This window comes from Chelonoidis abingdonii, chromosome 8, assembly GCF_003597395.2.
Source record: "Chelonoidis abingdonii isolate Lonesome George chromosome 8, CheloAbing_2.0, whole genome shotgun sequence".
Taxonomy (NCBI): domain Eukaryota; kingdom Metazoa; phylum Chordata; order Testudines; family Testudinidae; genus Chelonoidis; species Chelonoidis abingdonii.
Window position 1 is genome coordinate 100451811 of NC_133776.1, and position 14427 is coordinate 100466237.

The following is a 14427-nucleotide window of genomic DNA, read 5'->3' on the forward strand; positions in this document are numbered from 1 at the left end:
TTTTAATGTCTTGTATTTGTGAGTGTAATAGTAGAGTTTTTAATTCATAAATTTAAACGTAGGGTCTTTCATGTGTTTCAATGTTGCTTTACATGATAATTTCACCTGTCCGTTTATGCTACACACTTTCAAAATCAGCAAAAAGGGTTATATAAATAAAATTTATTATTAAAACAAAAAGGCCAAAAACTATTATGTACATAGTCTTAGTCCTATTCAGTGTCTACTCGCCGCTTCTTGGCTTTCTCTTGTATTCATTAAATGGAGCATCTCTTGTCCACTGTCACCAGCAATAGTCTGCAAGCACTGATGCGGGTCCATTGCCCTGATAGCGTTTCTCCATCGTTCGCAAAATGTCCTGGCGTGAAATCGCTCGCCATGCTCGCTTGCTCACTGCTCCGCCAGATTCGTGCTGGAAAAAAATCTAGATGAGAGTGCCAAAAAATGTATCTTTAGTGAACCCATGTTGCCAACCAACGGCTTTTGTATGCCTGCAGGAGGTTTTCCCCAACAACTGTAGTGTCTGTCGTGTCTTGTTGTTTCGAGAAAATTATTGAATCTCTCTCTTGGGGGTGGCCAGGACCCGGGCAGTGTGAGTGCCACTGAAAGTCAGCTCGTGTGCTGCCTTCGGCACACATGCCATTGGTTGCCTACTCCTGATATATAGTATTCTGCAGCTTATCTTCTCTTACCTAGTTATCTGTTATTTTGGGGGTAACCATTTCAAGACTATCAGAACTCCCATCATGTCAAACATGATCAATGACACTGTAATTTCTGTATAATTAAGAAACATATTCTTCTTTACTTATATTGACTTACATAATAATATCACTGCTGTTAGGGATTTGAAATAAATTTTATTTACACATTGGCCCCTACCAAGACTGAATAACAACAACTTTAAAATAGATCATAAATGTTGCAGTGTTCGAGGAAGCAGGGACTCTGAGATTTCAGTGAATTGCATTAAATGATTACATCAAGATCATAATTTGACTATGGTCAGGCAGCAGGTGTGCTGAGACCACTGCTTTTCATGGTCATCCGGGTGGTGTCTTTATTTCCTTGTGTTCCTCCTGTTTGCATGTGGTATATCCCAGATTTTTCTCACCTTATACCTAAATGTGAGTGCTCTTTGCTACATTTGTACAGCATCTAGCACAATACAAGTAAACAATAATGGATGAAGCTAGATTTAGTTTTCATGCAGAAGCCCCAAACTACATCTGTCGCCATGTTTCTCATTATCTTACTTCCTCTGGTTTCTCCACTTCCTGTTACACACCTGGAGTATCCACAAGGTGGCGCTATGCCACAAAAGTAAAATCAGGTAACCTCAAGTAACTACACAGATAGCAAAAATACTAGTCCCATGGTAATTTGTTTACCGCGTGATACTTAGTACATGATAATTTATTATATACACAACGGAGATTTACGATAGTTATATAAACTAGCAGGGATGAGCTCACAATAATTTATTTTGTTCAAGTAAATCAAGTGGAGGTTTTTACTAGATTCTCCAGTTAGGGTCCTATCCTGATGCTAGTGACATGAATGACAAAACTTGCACTTTCCATACCTGGGGAAATTTTAGTCTATGACAACAGAAATGACTGTGTTTCACCACTGTATTTAGTATCATTTTGCATGTAAGGAGCATGTAAACCGCATTTGCTTACCCTTGATTCCTCACAACAGAATTTTCAGATGTCTGGAGCGGATCTGAGAGGCTCATATGCTAAAAGGGTCCCTGCAGCCATCTTCTCTGCTGCTCATTAGGCTTGGAAGGGGAGCAGTTCCAGTGCCATAACAGAGCGAGTAAATGGAGCAGCATCTCTTGCCATGCACTTTTAGTGCTATGCTGCAGCTACACAGTTTCCATACCAAGAATTTGCAATGTCTCCCTAGGGATTTGGGGGCACATTGCTTATTCCCTATTTGCACCCACTAACTCCTCCCTCTAGCGGCAACGATGCATCAGAGCATTATGCTTTCTTGTGCAGTCTTAGGTGTTTGGCCAGATGCACATTATCTTCTCTCACTGTAATATAAATCCTCCAATGGGGAGTGATTTGAAGGAGAATAAGACACTTCAGCACTGTGCACCATTTATTTGCATATTATCACCTGAACTGGGAAGATCTGGAGCAAATTGCAGGAGCATAATTCATTCCACAACTTGATGAAATAAATTCTACTTCTGTGCCACCTTGGATGCATAGTCAAGGGAACTAGGCCCATAGAGAATGCCATGTGATTTTAAACATTGTTCAGTTAAATCAGAGATCCAAATGCAAAATCCAGGTGTCAGGCCACCATATGGATTTGTGACAATCCATATGGGAGTCTGGGTGTGTACACGAAAGAGTGGATTACACTCTCTGTATATGAAGTTTTATTACATCTGCAACAGGTGTAATATCAATAGTGTATAACGGGACACAACAGAATGGAAATTGCTTCCAAAATCTCATGTGCTACACACTGATGAAGTCCATGCTACGTAGCAGAACCTCACTCGGTAGCACTAATGCCTTGAAATTCCATTGCAAGTTACTGATCATTGCAAATTTGCAAGGCAAAGACACACAGTAAGAGGGAGAGGATGTTGCCTCTCAAACCGCACTTTGTTAATTTACTTTGACAAGTGTTGCTTGGTTTTAATCATTGATAATTCTTCCCAGTGTACTGTATAAAGCTGTACACTTTGAAAAAGTACCAAAGTCTTAGTAATAAGAGGCCTCACTAGTGTTCTGCTATCAGTCCATGTTAACAAATGGGGAGAAGTCACTGCTTTGTGGATGTAAATTATGGAGTGTTCAGAGTAGCAAAGTGTAAATTAGTGAGGTTTGGTCTAACTGAGCTACTTCTACTTTGTGCCAGGAATAGATAACAAAATATACCCCCAGTATAATATGTTTTCTGATCATACATTGGTCAGCCAAGATGTTTGGACCTTGATGGTACAACAAAGGGATTGCTTATTCCCTAGAGGACAGGCACTGTGTTGGTTTGGTTTATATCCATGAAGGAAATGACCAGGAAGCCAGAATGAGACACAGAGTAGTTACAAACAAGACTAAAATAGAGACCCCTATTTGTTAACAGTATTACATATGGGCAAAACACTGATTAGGGGCCCTAAATTTCCATGTTAGTGCACTGAAAAGTACATCAGTTTGTTATAGCTACCCACACAAGTTAACCCTCCTGCAGGATGGGCTACCATAGCAACTGACAACCCAAAACCATCCTACACAGATCTTCAAAACATCTGTAAACTCCACGGAAGGGTGTGTGGCATGTAGTAATGTGGGAGGACTCAGGGGAACTATATCTGTATGCTGCAGACAAAGAGCTGCCCTCTTCTTTTCCTCTATGGGGGAGAAGGACACAGAAGGGGTAATGGCAATTCCATCAGTTTTGACAGAAACTTTCCATAGCATTCTTCTGTTGGTGGATGGGGCTACCTTCCTCTTCCATGTGGTATAATCTGGGGCCTCTGTCCTCCACCCTCAAACTCATGGATTTTATTGGGGATGGATTTTTACAGGAAGTAGCTCCCACGTGAAAACTCCTGGCCTTTGCTCTGATGCTCAGTGCCTCCTTCACTCAGTGCATTCCCACAGAGAGCACATCACCTGCAGTGGCCATGTTTCCACAAACTGAGCTGGGGAATTGGGGTGGGGGATGGGGAAGAGAGATAAGGCTTAGGGAAAATAGTAAACTACTCTAGCAATAGCCAAACTTTCTCTCTTCAAAGCACAGAATGCTTCCATCTGTAACTACCTGTGTTGTGATCCTCCTGCTTCAGGGTCCAAGTGATTCCAATTGTGAGCTCTTGGCATCAAATCCTGCACTTCTAACTCAGGCTAAAGGAGCTTTGCCCAGCTAAAGACTGCTGGATTTGGCTTCTGGCATTTACCCTGGGCCCAGTTTTGCCCTCAGATACAAGGCAGAAAGATATGGCTTTATAGCTAATGGCTACCATATTGGGAATACTAGCTGCATTATAGTATCCCATATCACCGTGCAACTGTCACTAGCACAACTGCATGCAAGCCAAGCTCTGTATGGAAAGGGAGCATGTGTAGAGCCCATGTCCCCTGCAGGCGAGACTGAACTTGAGCCTTTCTTCTTCCCTCCCAATATGCAAAACAAGGCTGCATGTGCAAATGCTGAAGCTGAGGTGGAATCCACCGAGGAGGAGGGAAGCCACTGTGAGATGCTAGCAACGCATTTTGGAAGCTCCATGAAGAGCAGGAAAAGGAGCAGCTCTTTTCCCTGCCTGAGCTTTGTGAGCATGTGCAGTGGAGTGGGAGGAATGGGACCGGTTGAGTGTGGACAGCATGAGAACCTGGACTGTGAGAGCTGATTGTGGAGATCATAGAAATAAACTGAAGGAAAGCAAGCGGCCAGGAAAAGAAAGGAAGGAATGAGACAGTTTAAGAGAAACTGAGGGAGCAGAAAGGATGGAGAGGGAGATTAAAGAACATGGGGAAAGAAGTGAGCAAATAACTGGGGAAATGGAAGGGGAGGAAAGACAAGTAAAAAATTCTGAACAGTCAAGAAATGTTAGACTGACCAAGCAAAGACTGACAACAGTTCTGCGGGAAAGAAACTACACAGGCACTGACAGGCTGGATAGATCCAAGGTTCCTTTAGCCAAGCATCCTGTCACAGACTGGTCAGTACCAGAAGCTTCCGAGGAAGGCGTAAGACCATCACAGCAGGTAGCTGAGGGATATTCTCACACCCTGGAAATTCTCGTCCCAACCCCTAATAGTTAGAGATTCATTTAAACCCTGAACCCTGAGGTTTTATCCCTTCCAAACCTACTTTTGCATTAACTTTGAATACTCCTGAGATCCATATAAATGGCCAGTCTCTCTTGAAATCTTACTAAGGTTTTGCACTTATTGACAATCCTGTGGTGGTGAGTCCCACAGTCTAGTTACACATTGTGTAAAAAAGTATTTTTTTTTCCATCAGGTTTGAATTTCCCACTTTTTAATTTCATTGAATGCTCCCTTGATCTTCTGTTTTGAGACAGGGGAAACATGATCTACCATCTACCGCCTCTATCCCAGACTACGGTACCCTTTTCAGGAGACTGGTTTGTCTTGTGTACCCCCAAGTTTCACCTCATTTAAAAAACTACTTGCTTACAAAATCAGACATAAAAAATACAAAAGTGTCAGTTGCTGACTTTCTCATTTTTACTATATAATTATAAAATAAATCAATTGGAATATAAATATTGTGCTTTCATTTCAGTGTATAGTATGTAGAGCAGTATAAACAAGTCAGTGTCTGTATGAAATTTTAGTTTGTACTGACTTCGCTAGTGCTTTTTGTGTAGCCTATCAGAAAACTAGGCAAATATCTAGATGAGTTGAAATACCCCCTGGAAGACTTCTGCGTGCCCCCCGGGGTACTCCTAGTTGAGAACCACTGCTGTAGCCATTCATTATTTTATATACTTTTATCATGTTATTTCTGTCTCCTTTTTAAGGTAAACAATCCCAGCCTTCTCAATCTCCCCATATATTAAAGATTCTCCATGCTCTTCATCATTTGCGTTGCCGTTCTCTGTATTCCCCATTAGTTTTGAAATATCCTCTTTGCTATATGGAGGCTAGTCCTGCATACAGCACATTTTGTAGAATGGTTTAAAAAGTGAAGAAAGAGAAAGGCGCATGAAGAAGAGCAGAGAAAATTATTTTGTTTTTTAATTTTCTAGCGACTTCACCATCACATTCCTATGATAAAATTACCAGTGCATTTCAATTGGAGAGTTATTTCTGCAGTAAGGTGATAGAACAAGGCCTCCACATACTCCACAGAGATTCTGCAGTGGTCTGGTGCTGCAGACAGGACATGCTGTGGCAGCTTCATTTTTTTCCCTTTGGTCAGCTGGATTTTTTTAATGGGCTAAGTGTGAAAATAATCAAAATAGCAGCTCTTCATGTCATTTATTTTTCTATTAAATTTCAATTTTAAACTGTTCTTGCATTTTAGTTTGTTGTTGTTTTGTTTTTATAGCCCCAGTTTCTGTATTGGAAACTCATAACTTTGGTTTTGAAGTTATCAGGACAAAGCTGGATGTTGGACAGGTAGGCAGGGGCAATTTGGCACTTTATCCCATCATCCCAAATTGTCAAAACATATTAGCTAGATGTTTCTGCTAAAATAATCAGCAGTGAGATAGTTAATGTTGACAGATTGCCATCATTAGGTTTCAGGATTATCTCACTGAGATAAACAGGGCAGCTCAGCTAGCATTCCAGGCTGCCTGCAGGCTCCACTGCATCAGTTTTCATTTGGTTACTCTTAAGGTTTTCTTCACAACCATAAGGGCTAGAAACTTAATTGTTAAAAATGAGTGCTTCGATTCTTGAACACAGTTCTGCACAAGTGGCTCTATGGAAAAAAGGGCCCCAAACTTGCAATACTCAAAAACTATGTAAAGACGTAAACTATGTCAACATTATAAAGCTATTGCCTGGATGGCAGTCTGGCCTTGCAGATAAGGCTCGACTGTTGTAGGATTTGCCCTTCCTGTATCTGTGGCGCCTAGGGCTGGGCATGTGTTCTTCTGGTCAGCTCCCCTCATCCTTGCTCACAGCTGCCAGGTCGATGTTGTCTTGGAGAACACAACTGAGGGGACACTGAAATCCTGCCTCTTTTCTGGTAAGTGTCACCTTCCATATGGTTTTATGTGGGAGGGGAGCATATGATCCTGTAGATAGAAGGAGAATGTTTCCTTTTAAATTATAACTGATACAAAGCAGAGCGAGAAAGCAAGCATGCAAGCGTAATTTAAACTCCAGCGCAGGCTAACAGTCATATTCCGCTCTTCCTTCTGCATACAGATCAATGGAAGCATATGGCCCTGAAGCATTAGTCAGTACCACTCCAAGCTCTGGGGAATGCTTGTTTATTTCCAGCGTTGAGTGTAAATGTATTGATCTTAGCACTGAAATTAAGTAATACAAGAGGATAAAGTTGTAATGATTCATATAATTGTGCAGTAAACATATGCAAAGAGGGAGTCCTGAGTGAAATAAGACATGCTGCCCATCTGGCAGACTTCCCACAAATGCTTAGCACAACCAGTGGGGGTAAAGGGGCACAGAGGCTGGCATGTGTATTGATCGGGAGACACTTAGGGTGTCAGAAGGGTTGCAGGAGGGTTTTAACAATGGGGTGCTCTGGGAGCCATGAGGAGAGGGAGATTGGAAGGGCTAAAAGGGAGCAAGCAGAGTGGTCCTATGAGGTTCATCTTTCAAGGTTTGCGTGGAGGTGACAATGGGCCACTGGGTCTGAGTGTTGAAAAAGCAGAACCTCGTGACAGCACACTTCAGAGATGCGTAGGCTTGATCCTGGGTTTAAGAACATATGAACCTCTCCACGAACACTGGGGCTATACATGCATTGTATAGCTCACTTTACCTCATTTAGGGCCCCGATCCTGCAAAGATTTACACACACTCTTCACTGCAAATGGTCCCATTGCAGTGCCTGAGATTACTCACCATAACAACACCTAGCTCTCGTATCACACTTTTCATCAGTAGATCTCAAAGGAGATGATAACCGCATAAAGTTCAGCATGTGTTACATCTTTGCAGGATCAGGGCCTTAATAGCAAACAATATAGTGGCAAATATCATGAATGAGTTTTTCATGGCTAAAATGACAAAGAGTTGGCTGAGGGATAGTAAGCTACGAATCAGACAGATAACTAAAAACTTCAAAGGTTTAGCAATGCACACACTGATATGTATTTGTGTAAGCTGTATGTATATATGAGGGGGGAGAGAGGAAACATACCAACACTAAATTAAACAAAAGTCACTTCATTCATTTAGATGTCAGCCTTAAAATAAAAATAGTGTCTTCTATCCAAAATACAATGAATTCTCCTTTTTTTAATCTATCATTTTTTTAAAAAATGATAAATCAATTATTTAAACTCTCACTCTTTGTTGATCCCAAAATGATATTTCATCAGCATTAAAAATATTGTTTGTTTTTCCATTTATTGTATTGAAAGAAATATGATTTTAATTGGCTCACTGAGTTGTTTGCGTTTCAGCTGGCATTATTAAAACCTACAGAAAACATCTCACTATATAGTTCTGAAGAACATTGAAACATTTAAATTGTAGATACCAGCACAGAGATATAGACCTCATGTATCAAATGAATTCTTCACGTAAGAAGAGATGGCAAGAAATCCCAAGCCATTGCAGTGCCATTTGTATTTCTTTACATTATTTTATTCTGCAGGAAGGAAAAAGAAGGGCCACTTTTTAAATTAACTACAAAAACAGCCACACTATAAAAGGCTCCTTCCAATGTAAGTATGTTATTTCGCCTGGGAAAGTCCTTTTTTATAGCAAAACATTTTGAGGTGAGGGGCTGATTCTTCTTTGGGAGAGAAAAGGCATTCTTGTGAGTTGGGTGTTTTCCATTGTTAGTGTGTTGTAGTTTACATGATTTGCTGCCCTTTCGTCTGGACTTCAGTGTGTGCACTTTAAAAAAAAAGGATATTTGGAACTTTGGCCTGGTGTGTGACTTCTTTGAATGTGTGGGGGGGAGGGGAAAATCTACAGTCCCCCTCTTTCCCTTTTGTGCAATATAATTTTGTCTTAATCTCCAGTATTTCCTAAGAGTTAACAGTCTTTAAAGAAGGAAAAAAAGCCTCCTATTAGACAATTAAGATGAGGATACAAATGTAACATGGTTAGTAGATGTAAATATAGTAGCAATCTCTGATATTTCAGTATTTATTGAATGCTGTCAATATCTTTTAATTACTGTTTTATGAATTGTGAAACAAAAGGACAAAATAACTTTATGTAAAATATTTATATGAGTATTAGAATATTTTTACATATTACTAGAAAATTATTAGTTAGCATTTAACACCTCGAATTAATTTCGGGGAACGAAAATCTAAAATTAATATTGTTTCTGCACATATTCTAGCTGACAAATTTCTTTATTTACCACCAAATTTCAGAATCTACTAGTTGTCAGACAACATTTGCATGTTATGGAGTTTAACAGTTTTTGCTATGGCTAGCATTTCACAGGACCAAAAAAAAAAAAAAATCACCTGCAAAGAATTAGGTAACAGAGTGTGAAAGGTCTCGGCCATTCAGGAAATACTTCCTACTGGATTTAATTAGAGATTAAAAATAAAAGGTTTTAGTTGCAAACTTCAAACATACAATAACATGACATTTATTGGATGCACTAGCATTTCAGCCATGGTGAAAAGAATAAAAAGCAGTAGAACTAAGTTGCTTTCAATAAACTTTTCAAATATAGTTTTTATTCAAAATGAATTACAATTTTTATAGAGAAAAATCCATTTTATACCTGGGTTTATTATGAAAGGCTAGTTACTGAAAGAAGAGCCTTTACAATAGGTACAAAACATTAGGAGCCCCAGTTCTGGCCCAAATGCCACTCACTTTAATATTACACTCATCCACATATGCCAAATTTTTAGGGTTCTCTCTGCATTTTACAGTGTATAAACTGAGCACGTTTTTTTTCTGACTCATGCCTGAAGAACTTATACAGATTTTGGATTAGCTAAATTTTTATCGCACTCAAATTGGGGGGTTTCCTTCTGTATCTCATCTAAGATGGGCAGTACTGATAACACAGTATTAAATGTCAAATGAGCAAAAACAGTGTGCAACGTGAAAGAGTCTCTGCATTTAATTTAGATAGTTCCAGAGCAAGAAACAGGATGGAATGTCATTTTTTTCCATACGAGTCCGTTTTGACAAAATATTTTTAAAGCCGTTAGGTCTTGGTCATACAGTTAGTCTTGCGTCCTAATCACCGGGCAATTACCCATTTTTATCACTTCTTCTGTATCAACATTAGGTTAATCAGTGTTAAGTAATACAGTAAAACTATATCTATGCACATTTAATTCTCTATTTATGCAGAGCAGCATCAAACCTTTTCCACTTTAGTGTGTTTAATTTATCTGCTTCAGAATACCCTATTAGTATTTTTTTTTTAACTCATGTCTTAAATTTGAGGTCCTTTACTTCTGCAAATGGATGCTGGTGATATATTAAAGGTCTCCTCTATGAGTAGGTAATGAGGCATCCAAAACTCTACGGTTAATTAAAAGTACTGATTTTATCACATCATAATCCTCATCTTCAGGTGCTGTATGTAATAAGACTGTTACAAATCAACTGTTATACATGAAAACTTACATTGAAATGGTATCAGGCATCTGATTTAAACAGGCAAAGGGAAAGAAATCCATCTTTAACTTGAGTTAAGGTGTGTGCTATAACACTACACCTTGTGTGATTTGCAAGATCAGTCACTTTTTTGAGTTTCTGCCTTAAATTTGAAAGTCTTGGGTTTTGTGGGTTGTAGAAGAGAAACAGAATTGTTTTGGAGATTCAGTTTCCTTATTTTATGCTAGCATTAAAGAAAGACAAAATCAGTATTATGGAGTCATCAAAATATAACCTGTATCAACACTGAAAAGATATACTTCCCAGGTTTTAAAGTGTTCACTTACTATTCACAGATTCTTATGATACCATCACAGGCTTAGAGCAACTTGAGGCTTTATTTTTAACAAGAGTTTGAAGTTGTTCACTTTAGCTTGTTGGGTTTTTTTAAATGGCCTGGGGTGGACCCACATACTCATTTATACAGTATATAATATTGAAAGTAGCAAGAACTTCACCGATTAACATCCACTTACAGCCAAGCTGGATAAAGAGAAACTGCAATTACAGTGAAGTAGAATGAGCATGAGGTTTTTTTCTCCACCACAGTGCAACAAGCAAATGGAAATTCTGGTTATAGTGACTCTATATTTATGAAGGAAAGAGTCCAGAGTGGTGACATTACATGATACAGAGACCTTACTTATGCTTACACAGTACACAGATGTGGGTTAAGAAAGCAAGCTAAGTCACTGAGCATGTGCAGCAGCCAAATTTCAAACATTAATAAATTGGCTATGTAGAAAAAATATAAAGCAAGGAAAAATAATTGACTTTAAATTTTGCCTTGAATAACACCTATGAAGCCCTAATTAATTTCAATATGAATTTCACAAATCCAACAGAGAGCAGAATTTGTCCTCTTGAGTCATGAAATTAAGAAGCTAAGGCTTGTTTTGTATTTAAGTGACGCATGATACATTTACAACGCTGAGGAATTTTCTGTTTCTTTTATTTCCCTGCTCTTGTGTTGCACATAAAAATAGCAAAATATATGTTTTAAAATTGCACAAATATGCTTTTATCCCAAGGCAAAATGTCACTAATTATAGAATTACAGTTTAATGTGAGAAACTAGCCTTCTATATACTCTGATTGAGATTTATGTTCTAGGAACCAGAGTTGTGTGGGTTTCCAGACTTCTCTATTTTTAAATGTCCAGCAATTAATTTGATGAACATTGTTACCCTTGTGTAAACAAAAAAAAATAAATCCATAGGACTATAGAGCACAGTATAGGATTAACTGGAGTGCAGAAAGAGTGAGCATGTTACAGGATTTTTTTAAAGAAATCATATTAATAGGACAAGTTAATTGTAACACTCTTCAGTGATTATTCTTCACAAAATATATAGTTGAACTGCACTTTGTGGAAATATAAAGAGTGCAGGACATTGAACATGGAATAAATTAATTCTGAAAAAAACTGCGCCAACTAGATATTTTTCTTGGAACAGAATATTTGCAGTTTTTTCAACTAGATTATTCAAAATAGTTTTCATGTAACTCAGTACTCATTCATTTATATTTATGTATGAACGTACATTCTTTCCAAGTGTGATCTAACAAAATGTCATTTGTTTACATTTCTTGCAAAATAACTGACATGATCCAAATGTCATTCTTTAAATCACAATTAGATTTTAGTGTACTCCATTTTTCTTAAAGCATTGACAATAAATGGTGTGGATTCCATAATGCCACTATGTCTTTATTTCAAGTAAATCAGAAGATATCCATGTGATATTTACCCTTTTAAATATAAAATTGGTTACATTTCAAAATAAAACTACAAGTATTGTATTTATATGAACAATTGCATTTTGATAACTGGAATTTAATATTATTGTTGAAATCCAGATATTTAAATAAATATAAACAATTTTTAAAAAAATCTGGTTCTCCAGATTACACAAACTAATTAGCTACATGCATCATAATTATTACTATAACAACAGCTAGTCAGATGCCTGACATTACATAGTATATGGTCCAATAAATAAGGATTTCATAACAAAACTAAAAATAAAGCTTGGGTCCAGATACAAATGAAACTATAAAACATTATGTTAAATGCTTGAGAAATCTTCCAGTTCATCTTTTAAATTCTAATTTAAAATCCAATAAAATAGATGTCAGAAAATAAGGGAAACAAACTTGTTCAAATTTGGTGTTAAGAATAATTGAATCTGACAATTTTATGAAAGGATGTTTGAACTAACATAGCTACAAAAAATACAAATAAAAGAAGTTATGATTGGTATAGGCAAAATAGCTCTAACAGTCTCATTCATGCTGAACAAGTAGACACATTTGGCTCTTTTTAAATTTAAGATGTATATATTATGCATAATAAAAACTTGTATAATTTAAAGAAGCAAAAAAAATCAACAACCAAGAAACACAATTAATCTGCACACCACCTATGTCATATTAATTCACACAAAGACGACTTCTAAACAAATCTGTCTATAGTCTGATGATTTCAAATATATGTACATAGAATGTGTCCTATGCTACTTAATTCTTACCTTACCACAACATAAGAATGAATACTTTTCATGTCATACTATTCAAAGTGTACAATTTCTTCTAAAGTCTGTGCCTTGCCCCGATTGCTGCTGTTGTCTGTATAATCTATAAATTAGCCTCTATTTGCAATAAATGCTGCCTTTTTGAATGTAGACTTTGTGCTAACTATGCTATAGGAAATTTTCCATACTGATTGATTCAGCTTCAAAACACACCCCAGTAAAGAGAGATCCTGTTACACTGAGTAAGTGGTTAATCTAGCAAAAAGGAAACTTACATTTAAAAGTGTTGGCAGGGTCAAATCTTGAATTATAAAGAGAAGAGAGTTCATGCTGATAAGATTTTAAAATGTATTAAACAAACTGTTATGAAAATGATTTTGAGAAAATGCAACATTTTATCAAAAATGAAAAAATAAAACCCAAATTCCTGCATTTAAAAACTTGCAGAATATTAAAAAAGAAGCCCCACCCAAATACATGCATTCATTCTATGAATCAATGTCTTTTGTCGGTGTTTTGAAAACACTGGAAATTCAGCCCACTTTTGAGGAGAATAGCTCTTTTTCATTCACTAAATACACAAGGGAAAACCCCAAAAAAGAGTATCAGCTATGTTTAATTTTATATTTGTTAACTACCAAAAGCACCATAACTTTTTTTAATACCCTGGTGCCCCCTTTTGGTCTGCATAGATCAAGGCATCTTTCCACTTAAAAAAATTATTAATAAAAATATATTAGTGCTTAACTTGTGAACTCTTAATTTAGACTGTTGCTGGCTACTCCACCTGTTATATCTCACAGATACCAGCTACTGATCTATCCCATGTGAAAACAAACAGAACTAGCAGCCTGAAGGTCAAAGGAAGTAGTGTTTTCCATTATAAAAATTGCCATAGTACACACTTTTGGTTTATAATTATCTTGATAGCCCTGATTGTAAATAAAATGACCCATTCATTACCTTTGCTTCAGTATACTCAATGGGATAAAGCAGAGGCTTGTATTCAGATGATAGCTTTCCCTTGCTATATTTATGCATGTAACACTGAGGGGAAAAAAAACGCTCTTAAGTTGGTAGGAATGTTTGATTAGGTCCATAGTCTCTTGGCAGACAGCACGCCAACGTCACTGAGACATGCAAACTGAAAATCTTGCTAAATTTGCATTTTAAAAAGTTTGATTTATATAGTTAGACAAATTTTTTAAAAATCTTTTCCTTATGACTTGCATATCGTAGAGCTAGTAATTATGTCATAGAAACAAGGTCTTTCTACGTTCAAATCACTGTGTGAAGACGAGCTTATTTCCAGCAGGGATATTGAGTCTTGCCATCTGAAGGGCCAATCAAGTGTGAAGTACAGTATAGTTTTAGACTCAATTGAAAGGAAAAAGCTTGACTACTAGTTCATAGCATGACAACTTTCATGGATTAGCTCAGACCCTATTCTACTCCTTGAAAGGGTATCACAGCATGAAGACAGTTTTCAATGCACTAAACTTTAATAGCTGAGTGGGGGAGCCAAAGCTTCCTTTTGGTCTCTATAGAAACAGTATCACCAAAATTTGAGGCAAAATTAAGATTCTTGGGTTTCAGTCCTG

At 37.4% G+C, this 14427-nt stretch overlaps 1 long non-coding RNA gene across 4 annotated transcripts in view; it reads left to right on the forward strand.

Annotated features, from left to right (window-relative positions):
* Positions 1-6539: 6539 nt before the first annotated feature.
* Positions 6540-14427, forward strand: part of LOC116820594 (uncharacterized) — an 87379-nt gene continuing 79491 nt past the window's right edge. For 2 of the 4 annotated variants that reach the window (XR_012656420.1, XR_012656418.1), the window contains exons 1-2: positions 6540-6699; positions 8302-8371. This is a non-coding gene — a long non-coding RNA (uncharacterized LOC116820594). The remainder of the gene's footprint in view (positions 6700-8301; positions 8372-14427) is intronic. The other 2 variants (XR_012656419.1, XR_004372663.2) reach the window with 2 other exon arrangements.